The sequence below is a fragment of the Rhamphochromis longiceps genome, linkage group LG12 (genome assembly GCF_057381845.1).
Source record: "Rhamphochromis longiceps isolate RC_006_pf linkage group LG12, R_longiceps_female_GT1.1, whole genome shotgun sequence".
Classification (NCBI taxonomy): domain Eukaryota; kingdom Metazoa; phylum Chordata; class Actinopteri; order Cichliformes; family Cichlidae; genus Rhamphochromis; species Rhamphochromis longiceps.
Genome location: NC_140568.1, coordinates 4942034 through 4965003, shown reverse-complemented (window position 1 = coordinate 4965003; position 22970 = coordinate 4942034). Strand labels below are relative to the sequence as shown.

Below are 22970 nucleotides of genomic sequence, written 5' to 3'. Positions count from 1 at the left end.
CAACAGTATCAAACGCTGCACTAAGGTCTAGCAGGACAAGCACAGAGATGGGTCGACTGTGAGAGGCCATCAGAAGATCATTTGTAACCTTCACTAAAGCTGTTTCTGTGCTGTGCTGATGATCTGTTAGCTGTTTGACAACTACTTTTTCAAGGATTTTTGATATGAAAGGGAGGTTGGAGATTGGCCTATAATTAGCTAAGACTGCTGGGTCTAGAGATGGATTTTTTGAGTAAAGGTTTAACTACAGCTAGCTTGAAGGCCTGTGGTACATAGCTGATTATTAGAGATAGGTTGATCATATTTAAGATCGAATAATTAATTAATGGCAGGACTTTTTTGAGCAGTTTTGTAGGAATGGGGTCTAAAAGACACGTTGATGGTTTGGAGGAAGTAATTATTGAAGTTAACTTAGAAAGATCAATTGGAGAAAAAGAGTCTAACTTAACATCAATGGTACTAAGAGTAGCTGTAGATTAGATTAGATTAGATTAGATAGAACTTTATTAATCCCTCGGGTGGGTTCCTCTGGGAAATTCGATGATATTACATCTGTGGGATGATTATTGGTAATTTTTTCTCTAATGATGAGAATTTTATTTGTGAAGAAGTTCATGAAGTCATTACTAGTTAAAGGGATGGTTGGCTCCACAGAGCTCTGACTGTTTGTCAGCCTGGCTACAGTGCTGAAGAAAATCCTGGGGTTGTTCTTATTTTCTTCAATCAGTGATGAATAGTAAGGTGTTCTGGCTTTGCGGAGGGCTTTCTTATAAAGCAGCAAACTATTTCTCCAGGCTAAATGATGATCCTCTAAATTTGTGACACGCCATTTCCTCTCCAGCTTACGAGCCATCTGCTTTAGTCTATGTGTTTGAGAATTATATAAACGGAGTCAGGTACTTCTGATTAGAGACCTTAGTTTTCACAAGAGCTACAGTAACCAGAGTCATACGTAGTGAGGAGGTAAAATTATTAACAAGATAATCAACCTTTGTTGGGGTAGCGTTCAGATAGCTGCTCTGTGCTATGTTGGTACAGGCCATTGAAGATGATAACAGTGGGTGGATTATATTCTTAAACTTAGTTACAGGGTTTTCTGAAAGTCTACTGTTTAAAGTCTACTGTGATAAAGTCTACTCTCCACTGCTGTGTAATTAATTATTGTAAATGTAAATGTTATCAGGAAATGATCAGACAGGAGAGGGTTTTCAGGAAACACTGTTAAATGTTCAGTTTCTATGCCATATGTTAAAACAAGATCTAGAGTGTGATTAAAGTGGTGGGTGGGTTCTTTTAAATTTTGAGAGAAGCCAATTGAGTCTAATAACAGATTAAATGCCATGTTGAGGCTCTCATTTTTAGTATCTACATGGATGTTAGAATCATCCACAATAATTATCTTATCTAAGCTGAGCACTAAATGAGATAAAAAGCCTTAGAAATCAGAGAGAAACTCTGTGTAAGGCCCAGGTGGATGATAGATGATAACAAGTAAGACTGGTTTCTGAGTTTTACAGCTGGGGTGGGCAAGGTTAAGCATCAGGCTTTCAAATGAATTAAAAGTTTGTCTTGGTCTTTCGTTGATTAATAGGCTGGTGTGGAAAATTGCTGCCACACCGCCCCCTCGGCCTGTGCTTCGAGGTTTTCTGGTAGTTAGAATGCCTCAGTTAGAATGTTGATTCATTTAAACTAACATAATCATCCTGCTGCAACCAGGTTTCTGTAAGGCAGAGTAATTTGATTTGTTGATCAATTATTAAGTCATGTACTAACAGACAATTGGAGAAAGAGAGACCTAATATTTAATAATCCACATTTCACTGTTTTTCTGTTTGGTTCAGATGTGGATACTGTATTGTTCTTTCTTTGTGATTTTTTTATGTTTAAGTTGTTTATAGCTGGTTTTTAGTTTGTTTTTTTGTTTGTTTGGAAGCTGACACAGTCTCAATGGAGATGGGTTTTTGGGGGGGTAGCAGGAGGAGAGAAGCTGCAGAGAGGCGTGTAAGACTGCAACTCTGCTTCCTGGTCCCAACTCTGGATAGTCATATTTTGGGGGGTTTAATAAATTTGGCCATATTTCTAGAAATGAGAGCTGCTCCATCCAAAGTGGGATGGATGCCGTCTCTCCTAACAAGACCAGGTTTCCTCCAGAAGGTTTGCCAATTATCTATGAAGCCCACATCGTTTCTGGGACACCACTCAGACAGCCAGCAATTTAAGGAGAACATGCGGCTAAACATGTCACTCCTGGTCTGACTGGGGAGGGGACCAGAGAAAACTAGAGAGTCCGACATTGTTTTGGCAAAGTTACACACCAATTCAATATTGCTTTTAGTGACTTCCGATTGGTGTAACCGGGTGTCATTACTGCCAACGTGAATTATGATTTTACTGAATTTACGTTTACCCTTAGCCAGCAGTTTTAAATTTCCCTCAATATCGCCTGCTCTGGCCCCGGAAGACAATTGACTATGGTTGCCGGTGTCTCTAGCTTCACATGTCTGAGAACAGAATCACCAATTACCAGAGTTTGACCCCCGGCGGGTGTGTCGCCGAGTGGGGAAAAACGGTTAGACACATGAACAGGTTGGTGGTGTACCTGGTGCTTCTGTTTAGGACTATGCTTTCTTCTCACCGTCACTCAGCCGCCCTCTTTCCCTAGCTGCTTGGGGTCTGCGGGGAAACAGCTAGCGGGGCCTACACTACCTTCGGCTGCACCAGCTACAGGGGCCTGGCTAGCTACGAGTGAATGAACAGTGTGAAGCCGAGTCTCCAATTCAGTAATCCTGGCCTGCAGTGCTGCAAATGTGCTACATTTGTTACAGGCATCATTACTGCTAAAGGAGGCTGAGGAGTAGCTAAACATCTGACACAATGAGCAGGAAAGTGCAGGAGGGACAGGTGAAGTAGTCATGGTGCTAACGAGTCGGCTACGAGCTAAGCTAAGCTAGCAAAACAGTACAGAGACAGTGAGTGAATACTTTGGCTATAAATTAGGTAGTGAGTACATAGAAAGTGTGCTTCGGATGAAGCACGTGAAGATTATACTATGAAAAAATTATGTATTTAAAAGTTTTTAATTAAATTGCTAAGCAGATAAGCTACTCACCTCACCCCCCGCTATGTGCCAATTGTGAGGAGGGAACCTGTGACCACCAGGACTGTCAGGAGGTGGTCAGAGGAGGCCTTAGCAGAACTGCAGAACTACAGGGCTGTTTCGAGGTGACCGACTGGGAAACACTCTGTGAGCCTCACGCCGAGGACATCAATGGGCTTACTGAGTGTATCACAGACTACATAACTTTCTGCACCGACTCCATTGTTCCAGCTCAGACTGTTCATTGTTACCCAAATAACAAGCCGTGGGTGACTAAGGACATCAAAGCCCTCCTCAACAACAAGAAGAGGGCTTTCAGAGGGGGCAACAAAGAGGAGGTGAGGAAGATCCAGGTGTTACTAAAGGACAAGATCAGAGAGGCTAAGGACAATTACAGGAGGAAGCTGGAGTGGAAACTCCAGCAGAACAGCATGAGAGAGGTGTGGAGGGGCATGAAGACCATCACTGGATTCAGGCCAACCAACAGCAGGGGAACTGAGGGAGGTGAGAATAGAGCCGACGAGTTGAATCTGTTTTTCAATAGATTCGACACCACAGTGTCTGCTCCCACCCCCACAACCTCACCTGTAGTCAGCCTGGAATCCAGAGCCACACCACTGTGCCAGCCTCTCTCTTCACATGGCGCTGTTGCCTCCTGTGAGATTCCTGACACCCCTCCCCCACCCATCACCTTCACTCAATACCAGGTTGAGATGCAAATGAGGAGACTTCACTCAGGCAAGTCTGCTGGACCAGACGGAGTGAGTCCCCTTGTCCTCAAGACCTGTGCCCCCCAGCTGTGTGGAGTCTTTCATAAACTGTTTATGCTGAGTCTGAGTCTGCAGAGTGTCCCGGTGATGTGGAAGACATCATGCCTCGTCCCTGTACCAAAGACGCCACGTCCCAGTGGCCCCCAGGATTACAGGCCCGTGGCATTGACCTCCCACATCATGAAGACCCTGGAAAGGCTCATCCTGGACCAGCTGCGACCCATAGTAAGACCACACCTGGATCCCCTTCAGTTCGCTTATCAGCCTCGTCTCGGAACTGAGGACGCCATCATCTACCTGCTCAATCGTGTCTACACCCATCTGGACCAGCCGGCGAGCACTGTGAGGGTCATGTTTTTTGACTTTTCCAGTGCTTTCAACACCATCAGGCCGACCCTCCTGGGTGATAAGTTAGCAGCGATGCAGGTGGATGCTTCTCTGGTGTCCTGGATTGTTGATTACCTGACAGGAAGACCACAATATGTACGTCTCCCACAGTGTGTGTCTGACAAGGTGATCAGCAACACAGGGGCACCACAGGGGACTGTCCTCTCCCCCTTCCTCTTCACCCTCTACACCACAGACTTCAGCCACTGCACAGAGACCTGCCATCTTCAGAAGTTTTCTGATGACTCTGCGGTGGTTGGATGCATCAGCAGGGATGATGAGACAGAGTACCGGGCTGTGGTCGACTCCTTTGTCACGTGGTGTAAGCAGAATCATCTGCAGCTCAACGTGGCAAAGACCAAGGAACTGATCGTGGACTTCAGGAAGACCAGGAAACACTTGACCCCTGTTTCAATTCAGGGGGTCAGTGTTGACATTGTGGAGGACTATAAATACCTTGGAGTACACATTGACAATAAACTGGACTGGGCTAAAAACACCACAGCACTTTACAGGAAGGGCCAGAGTCGTCTCTATTTTTTGAGGCGACTGAGGTCCTTCAACATCTGCCAGAAAATGCTGAGGATTTTCTATGAGTCTGTTGTGGCCAGTGCGATCCTCTATGCTGTTGCATGCTGGGGGAGCAGGCTGAGGGTCGCAGATGCCAACAGACTTAATAAACTAATCCGTAAGGCCAGCAATGTTGTGGGGATGGAGCTGGACTCCCTCAAGGTGGTGTCGGAGAGGCGGATGCTGTCCAAGATAAAGACAATGTTGGATAACACCTCCCACCCACTCCATGACATGCTGGTCAGTCACAGGAGCACGTTCAGTGAGAGACTGAGATTACCGAAAAGCACCACTGAACGACACAGGAAATCATTCCTGCCTGTGGCCATCTCCCTGTACAACGCATCCACTTAACACACTGTTTGCTGCTACAACTACACGTTTCTTTTCCAACTATTTATTTATGAGTGACTTATGTATGTATGTATGTATATATATGTATATATTGTACTATTCCTAGTTAGTGTATTGTCTGTCTTGTCTTAATGTTGGTTTAAAATGGAGCACTGTAACAAAAAATAATTTCCCCCAGGGATCAATAAAGTATTCTGATTCTGATTCTGATTCTGATACTCAGAAACACCACTGTGTTTGAGCAAGAACAGGAAGAGATACTCTAAATAAATAAGTAAATAAATAATTTTTTATTTATATAGCACCTTTCAAGACAGAATCACAAAGTGCTGCACATAAGATTACAAGTCATAAAAAGATTTAAAAAGAGAAAATAAAACAGGCAAAAAATTAACCAAAAGCAGTTTTAAAAAGGTGAGTTTTGAGTTGTTTTTTAAAAACAGCTACTGAGTCTGCAGTTCTTAATGTTTGGTGGAGAGAGTTCCACAGTCTAGGGGCCACAGTGACAAAAGCTCTATCACCCTTAGTCCTCCTCTTAGTATTTTTTAAAGCAAGTAAGCCCTGATCAGATGACCTCAAAGACCAGTTGATGCTAGGGACATATGGCTGTAGCAGATCAAAGATGTAGGCTGGTGCCTGTCCGTGCACAGCTCTGTAGGTCAAGACCAGGATCTTAAAATTGACTCTAAATTTAACCGGAAGCCAGTGTACCTGAGTTAACAACGGTGTCACATGTGAGTATTTGGAGGATTTTGTCAAAAGCCTGGCTGCAGCGTTTTGCACAACCTGCAGACGATCCAGAGAACCTTTGCTTAGACACATAAACAGAGAATTACAATAATCCAAGTATGACGAAATAAATGCATGTATAGCAATCTCCAGTTCAGAGCGAGATAAATTCAGGCTTGGCTTAGCCACATTTCTTAAATGATAAAAACAAGACCGAACCAGAGATTTCACATGCCCATCCAATGTGAGACTCAAGTCAAAGGTGACACCTAAATTGCTGATAGAGGATTTAACATAGAGTGAGAGAGGACCAAGGGCTTTAACTATCTCCGATAAAAATCTATCAGGGGTGCATACGAGGACTTCAGTTTTCCCCTTGTTGATTTGGAGGAAATTTGCAGCCATCCAGCGTTTGATCAAATCTAAGCAATGAATGAATAGCCTTTATTGTCATTGTACAAGGTACAACGAAATTGGAGTGCCACTCCCTTGGTGCAAAATGCAATAATAAATATAAATATAAAATATAAAAAGTACAATAAAACAACCGAAGTACTCAAACAATAATGAGTACGATATATACAGAATAGCAACATTCATATAATGATAGTATGAATAGCAGCATAATATAGTGACAGTGGCAAGTATGGTATAGTTAAGCAGGTTCAATTGTTTTGTGTTTATTTACTACGGTGATAGCTCTGGGAAAGAAGCTATCCCTGAATCTGTTTGTCCTGGTTTTATGTGACCTGTACCGTCGGCCTGACGGTAATAGTTCAAACAGTTGGTTGCTGGGGTGAGAGTAGTCCTTAATGATATTGCCAGCTCTGCTGAGGTACTGAGAGTTTGCAGTGACCTCCAGGCTGGGCAGAGAGCAGCCAGTGATCTTCTGGGCTGTGTTGATGACCCTCTACAGTACTTTCCTGTCTGCAACTGAGCACCCTGCATACCATGTTGTTATGCCATATGTTAGGATGCTCTCTATGGTGGCTCTATAGAATGTCACGAGCAGCCTGTCCTCCAGGTTGTTCCTCCTGAGCACTCTCAGAAAGTGGAGACGCTGCTGGGCCTTTTTAACCACCGCCGTGGTATATGCAGTCCACGAGAGATCATCAGAGATCTGCACGCCCAGAAACCTCATGGAGTGTACCCTCTCCACACGGTTCCTGTGGATGTAGAGTGGGGCCGGGTCTGCTCTGCCCTTCCTGAAGTCCAAAATTAGTTCTTTAGTTTTCGTGGTGTTAAGTTGGAGGTTATTAACTGAACACCACTCAGTCAATCTGTTTACCTCATCTCTGTAGTCCGACTCATCCCCCCTTGAGATGAGTCCAACCACTGTGGTGTCATCCGCGAACTTTATGATGGTGTTTGAGAGATGGGTAGGGGAGCAGTCGGATGTGTAGAGCGTAAACAAAAGGGGACTCAAAACACATCCTTGTGGAGACCCGGTACTGAGTGTGATGGTGCTGGACAGGTGGGGGCCGAGTCTAACAGACTGTGGTCTATTTGTCAGGAAGTCCTTGATCCAGAGGCAGATGGAGGTAGAGAGTCCCAGGTGAGACAGTTTCTGGACTAGGATCCCCGGGATGATGTGATTGAATGCTGAGCTGAAGTCCAGGAAGAGCATTCTCACATACCTTCCACGGTGCTCCAGGTGACTCAGCGCAGTGTGGAGTGCTATGGTGATGGCGTCCTCGGTGGATCGATTTGTCCTATAGGCAAATTGATGGGGGTCCAGAGTGGGAGGCAGACCGGCCCTGATGTGCTGACAGACCAGTCTCTCAAAGCACTTCATCACTACAGGCGTAAGTGCAACAGGCCTGTAGTCATTTGGGTTGTCTACAGCCGTCTTCTTAGCGATGGGGATGATGATTGAGGTTTTGAGGCAGGGTGGGACGGTGTTTGATGCCAAGGAAAGGTTGAAGATTTTAGTGAAGACTCCGGTCAGTTCGTCAGCACATGCTCTGAGAACCTTTCCATGTATTCCATCAGGACCTGCCGCCTTCCTGGTGTTAAGGTTCACATAATTGAGGAAGGAGAGTACAAACAACCAGGTCCAGAAGATCTTGGTCAAACAATTGATTTTAATGAATACACGCGTGGGAAGACCACTGTACGCAGACCGCACTTGATCTTCGACTTAATCAAAGCATACACAGATTTTTATAGCATCAGGGTTTGAATTAACGACGCCCCTTCATACGTCACAGACAGAATATATACATACGTCAAATCAAAACCACAATGACTTTTAACACAGTTTAAAGGAACATTGTCTTCGTCTTCATGGCCGGTACTTCCTGTCACTGCCGGATGCTCTCTTGTCATCTTGACACCTCAGCAGCAGTTCTGCGACAAACTGCTCTTTTTGCAACCCCAAGCAAAACATGATTAAACTTCCACCTATAAATGATTCTCTCTAACTGAGTGTGTGTGTGTGTGTGTGTGTGTGTGTGTGTGTGTGTGTGTGTGTGTGTGTGTGTGTGTCGTCCTCAAATGCTCTCTCATCTCACCCGTTGCACTTCTGACCTTTTACCAGACCAGAGGCTCATCCTTATGTGTAATAACCTAACTGAAATTACATGTACTATGTTGAATAAATGTTTTACTCAAGAACCTCTACTAAAAGCTTAGTAAAAGAATATAAAAGTATGTGAAGTAGCATAACTTAAGCAGCAAGGAAGGTGATAAGTAAATAGCATTAGCAGACAATTGAAGTTCTTTTTAAACATACTTTATTGCTAGCATCTCCCTTTTACCATAAAACAATCAATCAGGCATGCAAAAATCCTACTGGCTTTATACAAGACTTTGCCCACACCTGACCTCGTTAGTCCCTACCATTGAACAAAATAGGTCAAACCAAATTATACAATTCTAAACAAAGAACAGGAATAAAGTCATGCATGAAACTGACAAACTCATTTACTCAACTAAATAGTTTGTAAAGTAAAACACTGCATACAATATAACTCAAAAGACTACTTTAAAGAAAACAAACAATACTATACAAAATGAAAAATCCTCCATTTGGTTACACCCAGTGATGCAATCATTGACCTCATGACCCTATATAAACAGGAAGTAGTGGGCGGCCCTTCCCATACACCTGTCTCACATATAGGACCTGCAAGCACAACATGGACACCATGGTAAGTATAACCAAAGCAACATAAAGAAACATAAATTACTAGACATGTGCCTGTAAACAGAAGAGAATTCAGATGATCTGATGGTTAGTAGTGTTTGCTTTAAAACACATGCATGGATGTAAAGAATGTAACTACTGCTACCACAAACAAAACCCGGGATATTGTGTGTTAAGAGAAGTTACACCAGCAATGTCTAAATTAAAGCATTATGGCTTACTGTAAAATAACAGAACACAGAATAACAATATACGCAAGTGACAAATGGCAAATGAATTCTGTCCTAGCCACTTTGTCACAAAGTATAACAGACAATTTGAATAACCTAGTAATTCAAATAGCCTCGTCTAGCCTGCTCCTCAGAATAACTTTCGGTTTCAGTCCTGCAAACTCTCTGCAACTTCCTTTCAACTGCTGCACTTAGTCTTTCTAAAAGACACACACTGTTTAAACCTCTGAATACAATATCAATGCTGCAGATTATATTATTAATGCAATAGTAATGATGATGATTATTTAACAATAGCAGTAAAATAATTTCCCTGCTCCACACTGGGATTCACTGACCTTAGAACACACCTCACTTGATGCTCTCCAAATATTAGTGTGCCGGTGCTGGGGGCGGGTGGAAGTGGTGTGACAGCTGAGGGCCTGGTTGTCTCAAAGCGGGCGAAGAAACGGTTTAGATGCTCAGCCAGTGAGGCATCAGTCCTAGATGTCTCGCCTGGTTATTGCTTCTATAGTTGGTAATGTGATTGATCCCCTGCCACATTTTTCTGGGGTCGTTGTCGACAACAAAGTGATTTTCAATCCTCCTCCTATAGGCAGCCTTAGCTTTCCTGATGGGATCAACAAGAAAAGATTTTTAGAATATCAACAAATTAAATCCATAGTAAAAAAGAAATTTAAACCGGGTCAAGTTGAACTACAAACACCACCAAGTGTGGTTCAATTTCTTACTCTTAAAACCCCCAAATTACTATCCAAAATATACAGAATGCTTTCTAAAACAGATGAATCAATATCACTTCCTATTGCAAAATGGGAAGCGGATTAATCAGTTAACTTAGACCTAAACTTCTGGTCTCAGATTTGCTTAAAAACCTTTCATCTAATTAGAAATCCCAGTCTTCAATTAATTCAATACAAAATATTACATAGAGTGCACTATACAGGTCATCGGATGTTCAAGATGGGCTTTACGTCTACCAACGACTTCTCACACTGCCAAACCAATTCACCGGACAATTATATCCACGCTCTTTGGTTCTGTCCACCAGTTCAGAAGTTTTGGTGCGAGATATGTGAAGACTTATCAAAGTGTCTGAAATGTAACATTCCAACTTCCCCCTTAGTGTGTTTGTTGGGCAGCTTAGATAATGTCACTTCAGAAAAGAATATAGCCCATATGGTTTTCACTGCCCTATGCATAGCCAAGAAAACTGTCCTCATGAACTGGAAAAATAAAAACAATCTTAATTCTAACCAATATAGAAATTATCTATTAGATTACATTAGTCTTGATACAGCCTCTGCCACCACATCAGATCAATTGCTCTGGGCTCCTTTGATCAGCTCCATCACCTAGTGGGGGTGGGGGGGGGGTGTCTTAGTTTGGTCCCGCCTTCACTGTTGTGATTGGTGTGGGGGTAGGGTCAGGCTTAGGGCGTCAGGGGGTTCCCCGGAAGCATCTTCCTTGGGGGGCTCAACCCGGGGTAGCGGTCATGTCCGGTTAGGGGCTCTGTTGGCTCTCAGGTGACTGTTTCCTCGTGGCTGCGTGCAGCGGGGCTAGGGGAGGGTCTGTGCTGACGGACGTGGGTTACTGACTTGGTAGCCTGGCTGCCCCTGGGTGGATCCGGGATGGGCGTGAGGTTCTGGGGGCACTCAGTCTCTAGGCTGGGGCCCTGGCCGGGCCTCGGGGGCTTGGGTCCTGGTTGGTGTGTTGCCGGGGTTGTGGGCGGGTGGGTGCATGGGGGCCCAGCCCTGGCACAGGGTGCCGCCGGTGCGTCGAGCCACCTGGGCGGCTCTTCAACTGGTGGGGGAGATTGTCACATCTTGCAGGATCTTTCCTCTCTTCAGGAACTCTCTCTGCAGGAAGGGGAGATACAGGAGAGGTGGAGGAAGATCTCTGCCTGGGCGTCTATTGTCTTATGTAGTCTGGAAGATGAGTGGATGGTGGGGTGGGTGCAGTTTTATCTGTGGTGGGGTTAGGTGGACTGTCCCGGGCTCTGTGGGGCCGGGAGGCGCTGCTGCACTGGGCCCCGGTCTGGATGGGCCTTGGCCCCCTTTCCCTGGCGGGTCGCGGAGTATGGGGGTGCCTACTGGGGTCAGCGGGGGAGCTGGCCCCAGGGAGGGGTCACTTGCCCCTCCCTTCCTTCCCTCCCCATCTCCAGCTGCCTCCCTTTTCCCGCTCCACCACAACCACCCACACATGCAGGGCCTTGGAGTAGGGGTATGTCACCAGGGTGCAGAGGAGGCTACCCCCCCCCCCCCCCCCCCCCCGTCCCCTTCTGGCTGCCTGTGCCTCAATTTTATCCCACAATTTAGACATTCACATTACTCACACTCTCATTACACATACATATAGCATCTTGGGGGTGGGCACGCTACATGGACTCCAACAGACCATCAGGGTGTACACCTCACCCCTGGCGTCGTTGCCCACCTCTCAATTTTAAATACACGTAGACATTGAGGGCTATCAGGAGGGACTATGCGCTTACCTGCTGCTCTCTGGCAGGTAGCTCCATGCCCTCCTGGGTTTTAAATGCACCTTAGAACACACATGCATCAACACTACAATGAGCGGGTGGAGGGAGGTTTGGAGTTTTCTCTCACCCCCATTCTCTGCGACCTGCTGGAGCGGGGGGGCTACGAGGGGGAGTTGGCCGTCCGACTGCGGTCTGGAGTGTGGGGCCTCCCTGCTGCTACGGAGTCGGGGCGGTCTGCCTCTCCCCACCGCAGGGAAAAGGGTAACACCACCTGGGTCTGGGTGCAGTTCCCCCCTCCAGGGGCAAGGGTACCTAGACCCGGTTCGTAGAGTACGCTTGCGGAGTGTGATCGTGTGTACAGCGTCTCTTTATGTCTGTCTCCACGTTGGTTGAGTGTGGAGTAAGTGCATATGAGAGCACGTGGGTGGGTCCCACCTCTCTGGGGACATCTCAGGCCCTCCAAGGTTTGGAGGTCTATCTCCCCCCCACCACCACTTCCCCTGCCAGTGGCGGACTCCCTCAGACATCGGTGCGTTGGTGGTTCTTTGTGTCTGGGGATGGGCATCCAGGTACACACCGGCTCACTCCTTGGCGGCCGCTTATCGGGGCCTGGAGCCTGGGGCTCGCTCGGGCCACTTCGGAGGTGGGGTGCCCCCGGCCTCTCGGCCTGGGGCTCGGTCACTCAGGCACAGCTGGCTGCCGGCGGAGCTCACGGGCGTGTCACTGCAACTCCCCCTGGCTTCTGCTCCGCGGCGGCTGACTCTCCTCAGCTCTTTCTGGGACAGTGGCGCGGCTGCCCCTCTCTCTGTTAGTCTTCCTTGGTCTCTTGTGTTCTGGGGGCCTCTGGATGTCTGGAGTTTTGATCTCCTCCATACCTGCTTCATGCCCTGGCTTTGCCCCCCCCCACACACACCCTCTAGCAGATCATTACATGAAGGAACCTTTTAAAAAAAACAAGCGCGTCCATGCTCAAAGGTGTACACACAGGTGATCACACCCACAAACTACACCCTTTTTGGCTCCTACCTCAAAGCACACTGTGTTCTGTTGATCTTATGTGCTGCACAATAATGTTTATTATTTAGTATTTACTGTCATATTCCCATATATCATTGTGATGTTGTTTATTCTATTACTCTTGTTCTCTTCTGCTTGTTTTCTTTTTTCTTTCTCAACAGGTGATCCAGGTGATCGATACATGCATTTTTTTCCTGCCCATTCTGTTGGTTTTTGTTTTTTTTCCCTTCTCCCCCGTCCCTCTTCTCAGCTCTTTCTCTTTCTTTCTCCCCTTCTTTCCTCCAGTCAAGTCTTTCCCGTATTCAGCAAGTGAAAATAAAATAAACAATAAAAGGTGAATCAAATGGACAATTATGGCAAGGCTGGGATGGTCAATTTGGTAAAATAAATCCGTTGGGCATCTTTCTTTGCCTTTAGACAATAATTCTGATGGCAAAAGAGCCAAACGGGACAGGCAAAAAAAAAAAAAAAAAAAAAGCTTTCCTGATGCCTCTACTCAGGAATGCCCTGGCCGCTGTAGCAGTGTTTAGCTTATTTTAGAGTTTAGAAATGTGTTAACATAGAATGTAGAACTATTGTAGAGATACTGCCCTTAATATAATAAAGGCCTCACTGTGTCGTGAACTTAGGAGTAGATTGTAGGAGACCCCTCCCCCACTTGAACTGTGAAATTAAAACTGTGGTCTGGAAGGGAGATGGGTTCCATGACCTAGGGAGTCACCTACACCCACAGTGTTTTAACTGTCACGCACACACATCCACACGCACACTCACTCATGTGCAGTCACACATACACACAGGTATGCGTACACAGTCACACACGAGCACTCACATAGACACACGGGAACGCGCACATGTAGGCATTCATGTGCTCGTGCACATAGACACAGACACAGAGTTTGCAGCACACCGTGGGGGGTTTTATGATAGGGTCGCCCCTATAAAACTGTGTTTCACAGACAAAGGAGTGAAGATTTTTAGAGGGACACCGGCCTTGTCTTCCCTTCTAGAAGTGCATGCTTAAATGAAGATGAATAAAGGTTTTGTGAAAATAACTACTGAGTTCCGGTGCCGTCTCTGGATGCCTCGATGAAGAAAAGAACCGGGGTAAAACTGATTTCGTAACAGTTTTGGTGCCGAAAACCCTGGGATTCGTTCGAGGTCCAGAGAGGACGAATTGGCAGAGCTGAGATCGTGAAAACGAGGCAAACAGAGAGCCGGCTCTATCATTTAAAAGGTAAGCACCACCTGTTTACTTTCGAAGTGTGCATATTGAATAAAGTCTAGATTATCTGTTCGCTAAGTTGAGCGTATCTCAGTGTAAACTCACTCAGTATGTTAAAAAAACGGGCCAGGTTTTTATTGTCTTTGTCTGGGGCTTTGTTTTTCTCAGCAGAGGAGTGTAGGTGGGGGTGAGGGACATGCAGAGGTGGTCAGATCCAGCCAGGTGGGGCACGGGTGTCGCTCTGAAAGCATGCCTGATGTTTGAACAGACATGGTCCAAAGTGTTTTCTCCTCTCATAGCAAAGTCCACAAACTGGACAAATTTGGGAAGCACAGTCTTTAGGCATGCTTTGTTAAAGTCGTCGGCGACAATAAAAACCCCATCGGGGTGGGCAAGCTGTTGTTTGTTTATGGTGTTGAGCAAGAGGCTGAGAGCCGTGCCAACGTTAGCATCCGGCAGTATATAAATATATAGCTACCACAATAACTACTGTAAACTCCCTCGGGATGTAAAAAGGTCTGCACGAGACTGCCAGAACCTCCAAATCAGGAGAACAGTGTGTGTGAATGATCCTGCTGTTACAACACCATTCGTTATGCACGTAAACACATAGCCCCCCTCCTCTGCTTTTACCTGAGTTGCTGTTTCTGTCATGCCGGTGTAGCGTGCGGCCTGCTAACTCAACTGCAGCGTCGGGAATCAGCGGGTGAAGCCACGACTCCGTGATAAGAATAATGCTGCAGTTACGTGCAAAGCTCGTGGTGGCTATCTGTAGCGCCAATTCGTCCAATTTGTGGGTGATGAATCTGGAATTCGATAGGAAAAGGCTCGGAAGTGCTGGCCGGTATGGTTGTTTACGTAGCCTAGCATCTGGGCCCGACTGGCATCCCCTCATCTGCTTTCTCTCCCTCCGTCGCCTCCTACGCTTGCTGGGTGGGCAGACCATCCACGGTGACCCAGGCGGTGTCGCTATCTCCCCCAGGATGTTGTGTGTTCGCTGATAGTCGCCAGAGACAGACAAACTATATTTGAAACCTAGGTCAATTAGGTTCTGGCGACTGTAAGAGATGGCGGCGTTGCAAACATTTAAAAAATATACACAGTAAACGTAAAAACAAGCACCAAACTGGAGAGCTAAGAGCTGCTGCACCCGCGCGCGCCGCCATCTTTTTTCCAATCATTTAGATGCTGAAGCTTAGATAAATCCTCGGGCATAAAAGAAACGTACAACTGAATATCATCACCATAACAGTGATAAGAAATGTCCTCAAAAGAGCCCATTATATGCTGGAGGGGGAGAAGATATATTAAAAACAATAAAGGCCCCAAAACTGACCTTTGAGGGACACCATAAGTAAGGGAGGTAGAGGATGACCTAAAATCGGAGACTGCCACAGAAAAGGATCGGTGATGGAGATAAGAGGAGAACCACTGTAATGCAGTTCCAGATACACCAACACAATTTTTCAGCCTGTCAATGAGGATGGGATGGTCAACTGTGTCGAAAGCTGATGTGAGGTCCAACATGAGTAGAACAGAGCATTTTCCTGCATCATTATTCATCAAGATATCACTTGAGACCCTAAGAAGAGCTGTCTCCATGGAGTGAAATCAACGAAAACCGGACTGAAACTTATCGTAAATGCCATGTTTATCTAGAGCTGCCATAAGTTGCTTAGCCACAACCTTTTCTAGAAGCTTAGCAATTAACGGTAACTTAGAGATAGGTCTGTAGCTGCTCCAAAGAGAGGGGTCAAGCTGAGGTTGTTTTAAAAGTGGGAGAATAGCAGCATTTTTAAAATAACCCGGAACTATACCAGATGCCAGTGAAGAGTTCATTAACGTGAGCACACATGGGCCAATAGACTGGAAGACATTTTTGAATAATAATGCAGGTACAATGTCAAGTGAACAGGAGGATGCTTTTACTGAATTCACTAATTTTACCAGCTCAGGTAGTGAAACAGGAGAGAAAGTATCCAAGATGATGGGCTGAGATGGGGTAGAGATCGATGAGTGTGTAAAATTCATTCTCACATTATGAATTTTTGCAAGCAGAAAAGAGAGAAAATTTTCACAGTAGGGGCCGCAGGCAGAGCAGGAGTAACAATAGCACCTTAGGATTGCCTCTGGGCGATCGTGGCTCAAGAGTTGGGAGTTCGCCTTGTAATCGGAAGGTTGCCGGTTCGAGCCCCGGCTCGGACAGTCTCGGTCGTTGTGTCCTTGGGCAAGACACTTCACCCGTTACCTACTGGTGGTGGTCAGAGGGCCCGGTGGCGCCAGTGTCCGGCAGCCTCGCCTCTGTCAGTGCGCCCCAGGGTGGCTGTGGCTACAATGTAGCTTGCCATCACCAGTGTGTGAATGTGTGTGTGAATGGGTGGATGACAGGTTGTGTAAAGCGCTTTGGGGTCCTTAGGGACTAGAAAAGCGCTATACAAATACAGGCCATTTACCATCTGCTCTTTGTAACCAAGTGTGAGAAATGGGCAGCCCTCGCATCTCTAATCGCATTATTAAAAGAAGCTAAAAGGTCCTTAAGATAGAGGAGGTGAACATTTAGATGAGTTTTCCTCCACCTGCGCTCCGTTTTACGACAATCACGTTTTAGACAATGAATGCTGTCATTGAGCCAAGGAGGAGATTTGGAGGCAGAAACACTCCTCGTCTTAACCGGACAGATTTCATCTAAAATAAAAAGGCAATAATTATTAAAAAGACTGGTTGAGAAATCAACACCATTTTGCGGAGATAGCTGTAAGTTAAAAGCATCCACAAATTTCTCCGCTGTGAAGGAGTTTAAGATGCGAGAGCTAACCATCCGTCTAACGGGGGACAAAGGCTCATTAAAAGACAAGCTAAAAACAATAACATAGTGATCAGAAATAAAAATGTCCTCAGAGCAAATAAAATCAATATTTAAACCGAAAGAAAAGACAAGGTCCAGTGTGTGACCTTTGCTGTGTGTAGGACCGGACACATGCTGAGTCAAATGAAAAGAATCCATAATGTTCATAAAGTCTCTGGGGAATGGGTCGGAGTCATCATCAACGTGTATGTTAAAGTCCCCAACTATAAGCACTCTAGACAGCTTCATAGTAGCGGATAAGAAGTCACTGAGCTCCGATAAAAATAACCTGTTATATCCAGGTGGATGATACACCACAGCACAGTAGAAAGGATCCTTGTTACCAATTTTAAGCAGCTGCAGCTCAAACGAACGAAAATGTCCAGTTTTCATGGAGCGGCAGGAGAAACGGTCCTGGAAAGCCACGGCAAGCCCACCAACCCGACCAGACAACCGAGGCTGGGTAATAAAAGTATAGCCATCCGGGCAGAGTTCAATAAGTGATGAGTAGTCTACATCCCGCTGCCAGATCTCAGTCAGGAATAAAAAATCCAGTTTTTTAGATAATATAAAATCATTCAACAAGAATGATTTATTAGACAGAGATTGAGCGTTAAAAAGCGCCATATTCAGTGAGCTAGAAGCCTCGTTATTTGCAGAGGCTCGAGTTAAGGGACGTAAATACAAAGGGTTCGAGCCGTCATGCTCGTAGAATCCACTCACCGAGGGAAGAAAAAGCCAGCCAGCAGAAGAGTCTGGATAAACCCTCCTAAGGTGGCAAGGTCTCAAAGAGCCGGGCCCAGCGTATCCAATCAAGGCCGTGGAAAACAAGTCCCCCTCCATGGAGCTTTTCTGGACACAGGAGACAACGCACGCTCGACGTCGCTTACCAGCCAAACCACGCCGCCAGTAAAGCCTGAGCTTTACCTGAATACCTCCTCTTCTCCCTCTCCTTCTCCGTGGTCTAGAGGGACCACTGAAATCGCCAGACGAGGATCCAGCTAATGGAGGAGGGTGGAAAATGCCAGAGGATGACGAGACATCATGTGGCATCATAGAGGATCGGATGGATAGCAAAGTCAGGCGATCATACACCAGGGCAGCAAATACATCATTAAAACTGAGTGAGAACAGTAGAGCAGAAAAAAACAACACAACAGTAGTAGAGCGCGACAAACTGCACCCAGCAGCGGCAGAGCCAAACACAGGCACCATCATACCGGAAACATATAAATAAATGCTCTACAACTAAGAAATGGTGGTTACTTTCTCTATCAGGCAGTGAGAGTTGGCTGTAGTTGTCTCCACTGCTACCCATGGGTCAACAGTAGAGATGCACTTGGGAACCAGCTTCAATGACCATCTGAGATTGTCCTCCAACACTGAGGTGACCCTGAAGAATTGGGCCAAAGTCTTCTTTGTCTGGCATGCCAGGCTAAGTAAACAGTCTTCCAGCCAACCCAGGTGGCCTTGCATGGAGAGGGAGGAACAGTCTAAACACAGTGATTATCAGGGAGTTTTTGTTCGGCTCAGCCTTGAGCCCGCAGCTCAAGGCTGAATTTCAAAGCTGTTCTTAAGACTCCAACACTGGTCTCTCAATCTCCAGTTGGAGAGCCGCGAGCTTCTCCATGATGTTATCAAATTTACGCTCAGAGGTCTTATTCTGAGTATTCACGGCAGCCGTAAGCTTCTCCAACATCTTATCCATGCTGCACTCAGTGAGCCCATTCTGAGAAGTTGCGCCTCATCCCATCGTTTCAATCCCAGCAGGCAGCCTTGGGGGGCGTTTGAACAGCCGTTTCCGCTTTCTTAATTCTTCGATAAGCCAGGGATAAGCCAGCTACGATCATCAAGAACCCTGTTATCATGGTTCCGAATAGGTAGATATCTTCAGTGTCCTCGATCGACAGTCCGGCCAGGCACACGATCCTCCATTTCTGCAACCCGTCCATCGTGTATCCGGCAGGGAAAGTACCTCCAGGGCACTCGGGCTATCCCGAGCCCAGACTTCTCGTTGAGAAAATGGTGTCAATAGCATTCAGAGACCATTTCATTATTTCAAATTGTGTATCATATCAGTATTGGCAACTAGTCATTTTTTTCCACTTTAATGTATATATATTGTATGAGCTGACTACCAAGTCAATAGCTGTATAATTTTCTAAGCATAGTCTATTCCATATCCTATACACTATACCTCATCCAATATGGAGATATGTATTACATGTCATCTGATTTTTATTGTTTTCTTCTTCTTTGTTTTTTTTTTTCAGTTATATTTTCTTGTTTTTACCACTCTTTTTAAATGCCCCATGGGGATGAATCAAGTTACCTGAAAACTGAAACTGAAGAAAGTCTAGGCCTACTGCAGCATAACTAAGGTTGCCACTTTGTGAGTAATGATCCAAATGATTTGTAAAAGCCTCAAAACTCCTAAACTACCTCCTTGAACACTTGTTTAGTTACATTTTGCTTGTAATTTGAAAAATGAAATAAAAATTGACAACTTGACTTCTTTGGCAAGTTACTTTATTGCCAATGTGCCTACTGGTGCAGGACCAGGTCAAAAGCAATTTATCTACCTTGCATCCTTGGGCAGCTGTGGCTTAGTTGGTAGTGCGATCGTGGCTCAAGAGTTGGGAGTTCATCTTGTAATCGGAAGGTTGCCGGTTCAAGCCCCGGCTTGGACAGTCTCGGTCGTTGTGTCCTTGGGCAAGACACTTCACCTGTTGCCTACTGTTGGTGGTCAAAGGGCTCAGTGGCGCCAGTGTCCTTCAGCCTTGCCTCTGTCAGTGCGCCCCAGGGTGGCTGTGGCTACAATCTAGCTTGCCATCACCTGTGTCAATGGGTGGATGACTGGATGTGTAAAGCGCTTTGGGGTCATAGGGACTAATAAAGCACTATACAAATACAGGCCATTTAGTGCGGGTTGTTTTTGAATCAGAAGGTCGTGCCCAAGTACCCTTGGGAAAGATACTGAGTTGCCTTCATTATATCCATAGGAGTGTGATAGGTTCGTAGCATAAACCTATTCGCTGGAACGTTAAGGACAACTTGCTACACAGCAAAAAGCAAGACACAAGGCAGCAAAGTTCTTCGTGTTACTAATGCATGAGGGAGACCTGCCTGGAGCCAAGTGTCGTTCCACCACTTGACCTCTGTCAGACTCTCAGCCAGGTTCCCCATAGCACTCCTTTTATTGTGGTTACATGAATATGCATAGGGTCATTAACATATAGCATCTTACATAGGTATACATGTGAACAAGGAATACTGTGTGTGTGTGTGGGGGGGGGGGGGGTACTGCTGATCAAAGGGTCATATAACATGAAAGCACAAAAGCAAACATCCTTGGTCAGGAAGAGGGTAGTCTCCCCCTCACCCTAGATGGTTCACCCTAGATAACACGGTGAGGAAGTCCAGCAGTTCATCTAAACAAAAAGCACTTAGACTAGAACAGACGTAGCTACGTCAATCCTACCGTGAAACAATAAAACAAGGTACGACCTCTCTCATGCTCCTAGGATGTAGGTGTGCATTCCAGTGTGGAATACACACCAAGCCTTTGTAGCCTGCTAAAGATCACACATCCTATCACTACACAATTGATTATACACCTCTAAGCATATATGGTTAAATATTTCCTAATACAAATGACAATAATAAAATCTAAACCCATCAGAGTGTGAGTGTGTTTGAATGTTAAATAAAAGCGCCTAATGAATGTGTGCGACGGGCTGAACAAAACTTGTAGTAGAAAGCACTTTGAATACTCAAATTGATTAGAAAGGCATTATATAAGTAGCTGTCTAATGGCTGAAACCAATTATGAATCTCCTCTTAAACTTACTGTCTCGGATCTGAAAGATGCGTTGTAGTTTTGCTTGCTTCAGGGATGGAGCTGGACTCCCTTAAGGTGGTGTCGTAGAGGCGAATGTTGTCCAAGATAAAGACAACGTTGGATAATACCTCCCACCCACTCCATGACATGCTGGCTAGCCACAGGAGCACTTTCAGTGAGAGACTGAGATTACCAAAAAGCACCCCTGAACGACACAGGAAATCATCCCTCTCTTGCCAGGGCTGAGCTGGACTAAGCTCCCCGTCACTGGCATCGCCTACAATGCTCACCTTTTGCTCATCTACAGTAATCACCCTCTGGCTTCTCATCATGACTGATTTTCTCCTTACACTACCTAAGACCACAGGAGAGTCTGCTTCCTGACTGGATCGTTGTGACAACTAGTGTCAGTGTAGCCCTGGCTCTCTGAGTAATTTTTTGTGGTTTCTTAGTGTTCGCTCCCAACGACCTTCTCTTCTCCGTCTACATACTTTCCCGGACCCCAACCTGTTTTCCCTGCCCTTCGGACCCCGAGTGCATGTGAGTGAGCATGAGTGGACATTTGAGGATTGGATTGGAGTCGCTTGTGAGTCACGGACAGTGTGAAGAGGACTGTGAAAGTGTGCCTGCCCTGGACCTTTCCCCCTTGGATTCCCCAGAGCCCCTCTTCCCCTTATTCACTGTGCATATGTATGTGTTCCACCTGGTTCACGATTCATTAGTTTTGGAGTCCTGCGCTTGAGTCCTGCACCAAAGCAACCTTGAAACATACACACTTGATTTTGGTGGTGGGAGAAAGCCAGAGTGCCCATAGAGAACCCACGCAACAACAGAGAGACACAGTTACCAAAGGAGAAACTATAATACACCTTGTTGTTTTAGTAAAGCACAACACCCCTCCCCCCTCGAATACCTTCTCTTTTCCTTTGGTATGAAAAACATTGTCTGGCAGATAAAAAGATGTCAGTTAAGAATGAGGATATCCTTCAAGACATTTTTGTTTCTGTTTAATATCTCAGATTCCTTTTAACACTCGGTTTCAGGCTTAAACCCATGTGAGGTATCCAAATGTAGTAGTGTTATCAACTGAATAATAGGCTAAGTTTCCTCATAGCAAGAGACAGAAAGTGAATGCAGTTGACATGTGGTGGCTCACTTGTTTCCTGGTCAAACTTGTTAGATGAGTTCTTGGTAGATTTGACGGATTCAGTGAACTCACATTAGCTTCAGTGCTCACACAAACACACTTTGACATCATGGCTATTTGAGATGTTTTTCATTTTTTTCAGTGTTTAAATGTAGTGCATCTGAATCCCACCCCACTTTGAACCCGTCTCTCACCACACACCTCACCACTGTCTCTCTAGGGTTAGGGGTAGGGTAGTTTCTAGAGTGTTTAAAAGTAGAATGGGAGGCAGCGGCTTCAGTTTTCAGGCCCGTCTCCTGTCTTGCACCACCATGGACTGGCTTTGCAGCAGTTTGTTGAGTGGTGTGACTTCTCCCAGCTTGAGTCACACATCAGCAAGACCAAAGAAATGGTGGTTACTTTCTCTATCAGGCAGTGAGCTGTAGTTGTTTCCACTGCTACCCATGGGTCAACAGTAGAGATGTACTTGGGAACTAGCTTCAATGACCATCTGAGATTGTCCTCCAACACTGAGGTGACCCTGAAGAATTGGGCCAAAGTCTTCTTTGTCCGGCATGCTGGACCAAGACGAGAAGAGCACCTTGGTTCCTCAGGTTTTCTCCACTTTGAAATGCCATGCCTCTCAAGGATTTTTTTAAATGTATTTATTTCATTATTTCAAACTGTGTATCATATCAGTATTGGCAACTAGTCATTTTTTCCACTTTAATGTATATATATTGTATGAGCTGACTACCAAGTCAATAGCTGTATAATTTTCTAAGCATAGTCTATTCCATATCCTATACACTATACCTCAGCCAATATGGAGCTATGTATTCCATCTCATCTGATTTTTATTGTTTTCTTCTTTTTTTTTTTTTCTTTTCAGTTTTATTTTCTTGTTTTTACCACTCTTTTTAAATGCCCCCATGGGGATGAATCAAGTTACCTGAAAACTGAAACTGAAGAAAGTCTAGGCCTACTGCAGCATAACTAAGGTTGCCACTTTGTGAGTAATGATCCAAATGATTTGTAAAAGCCTCAAAACTCCTAAACTACCTCCTTGAACACTTGTTTAGTTACATTTTGCTTGTAATTTGAAAAATGAAATAAAAATTGACAACTTGACTTCTTTGGCAAGTTACT

General features: G+C 45.4%; 1 pseudogene; it reads right to left on the bottom strand.

Annotated features, from left to right (window-relative positions):
- Positions 1-878: 878 nt before the first annotated feature.
- Positions 879-22398, bottom strand: LOC146656668 (uncharacterized; annotated as a pseudogene).
- Positions 22399-22970: the final 572 nt, after the last annotated feature.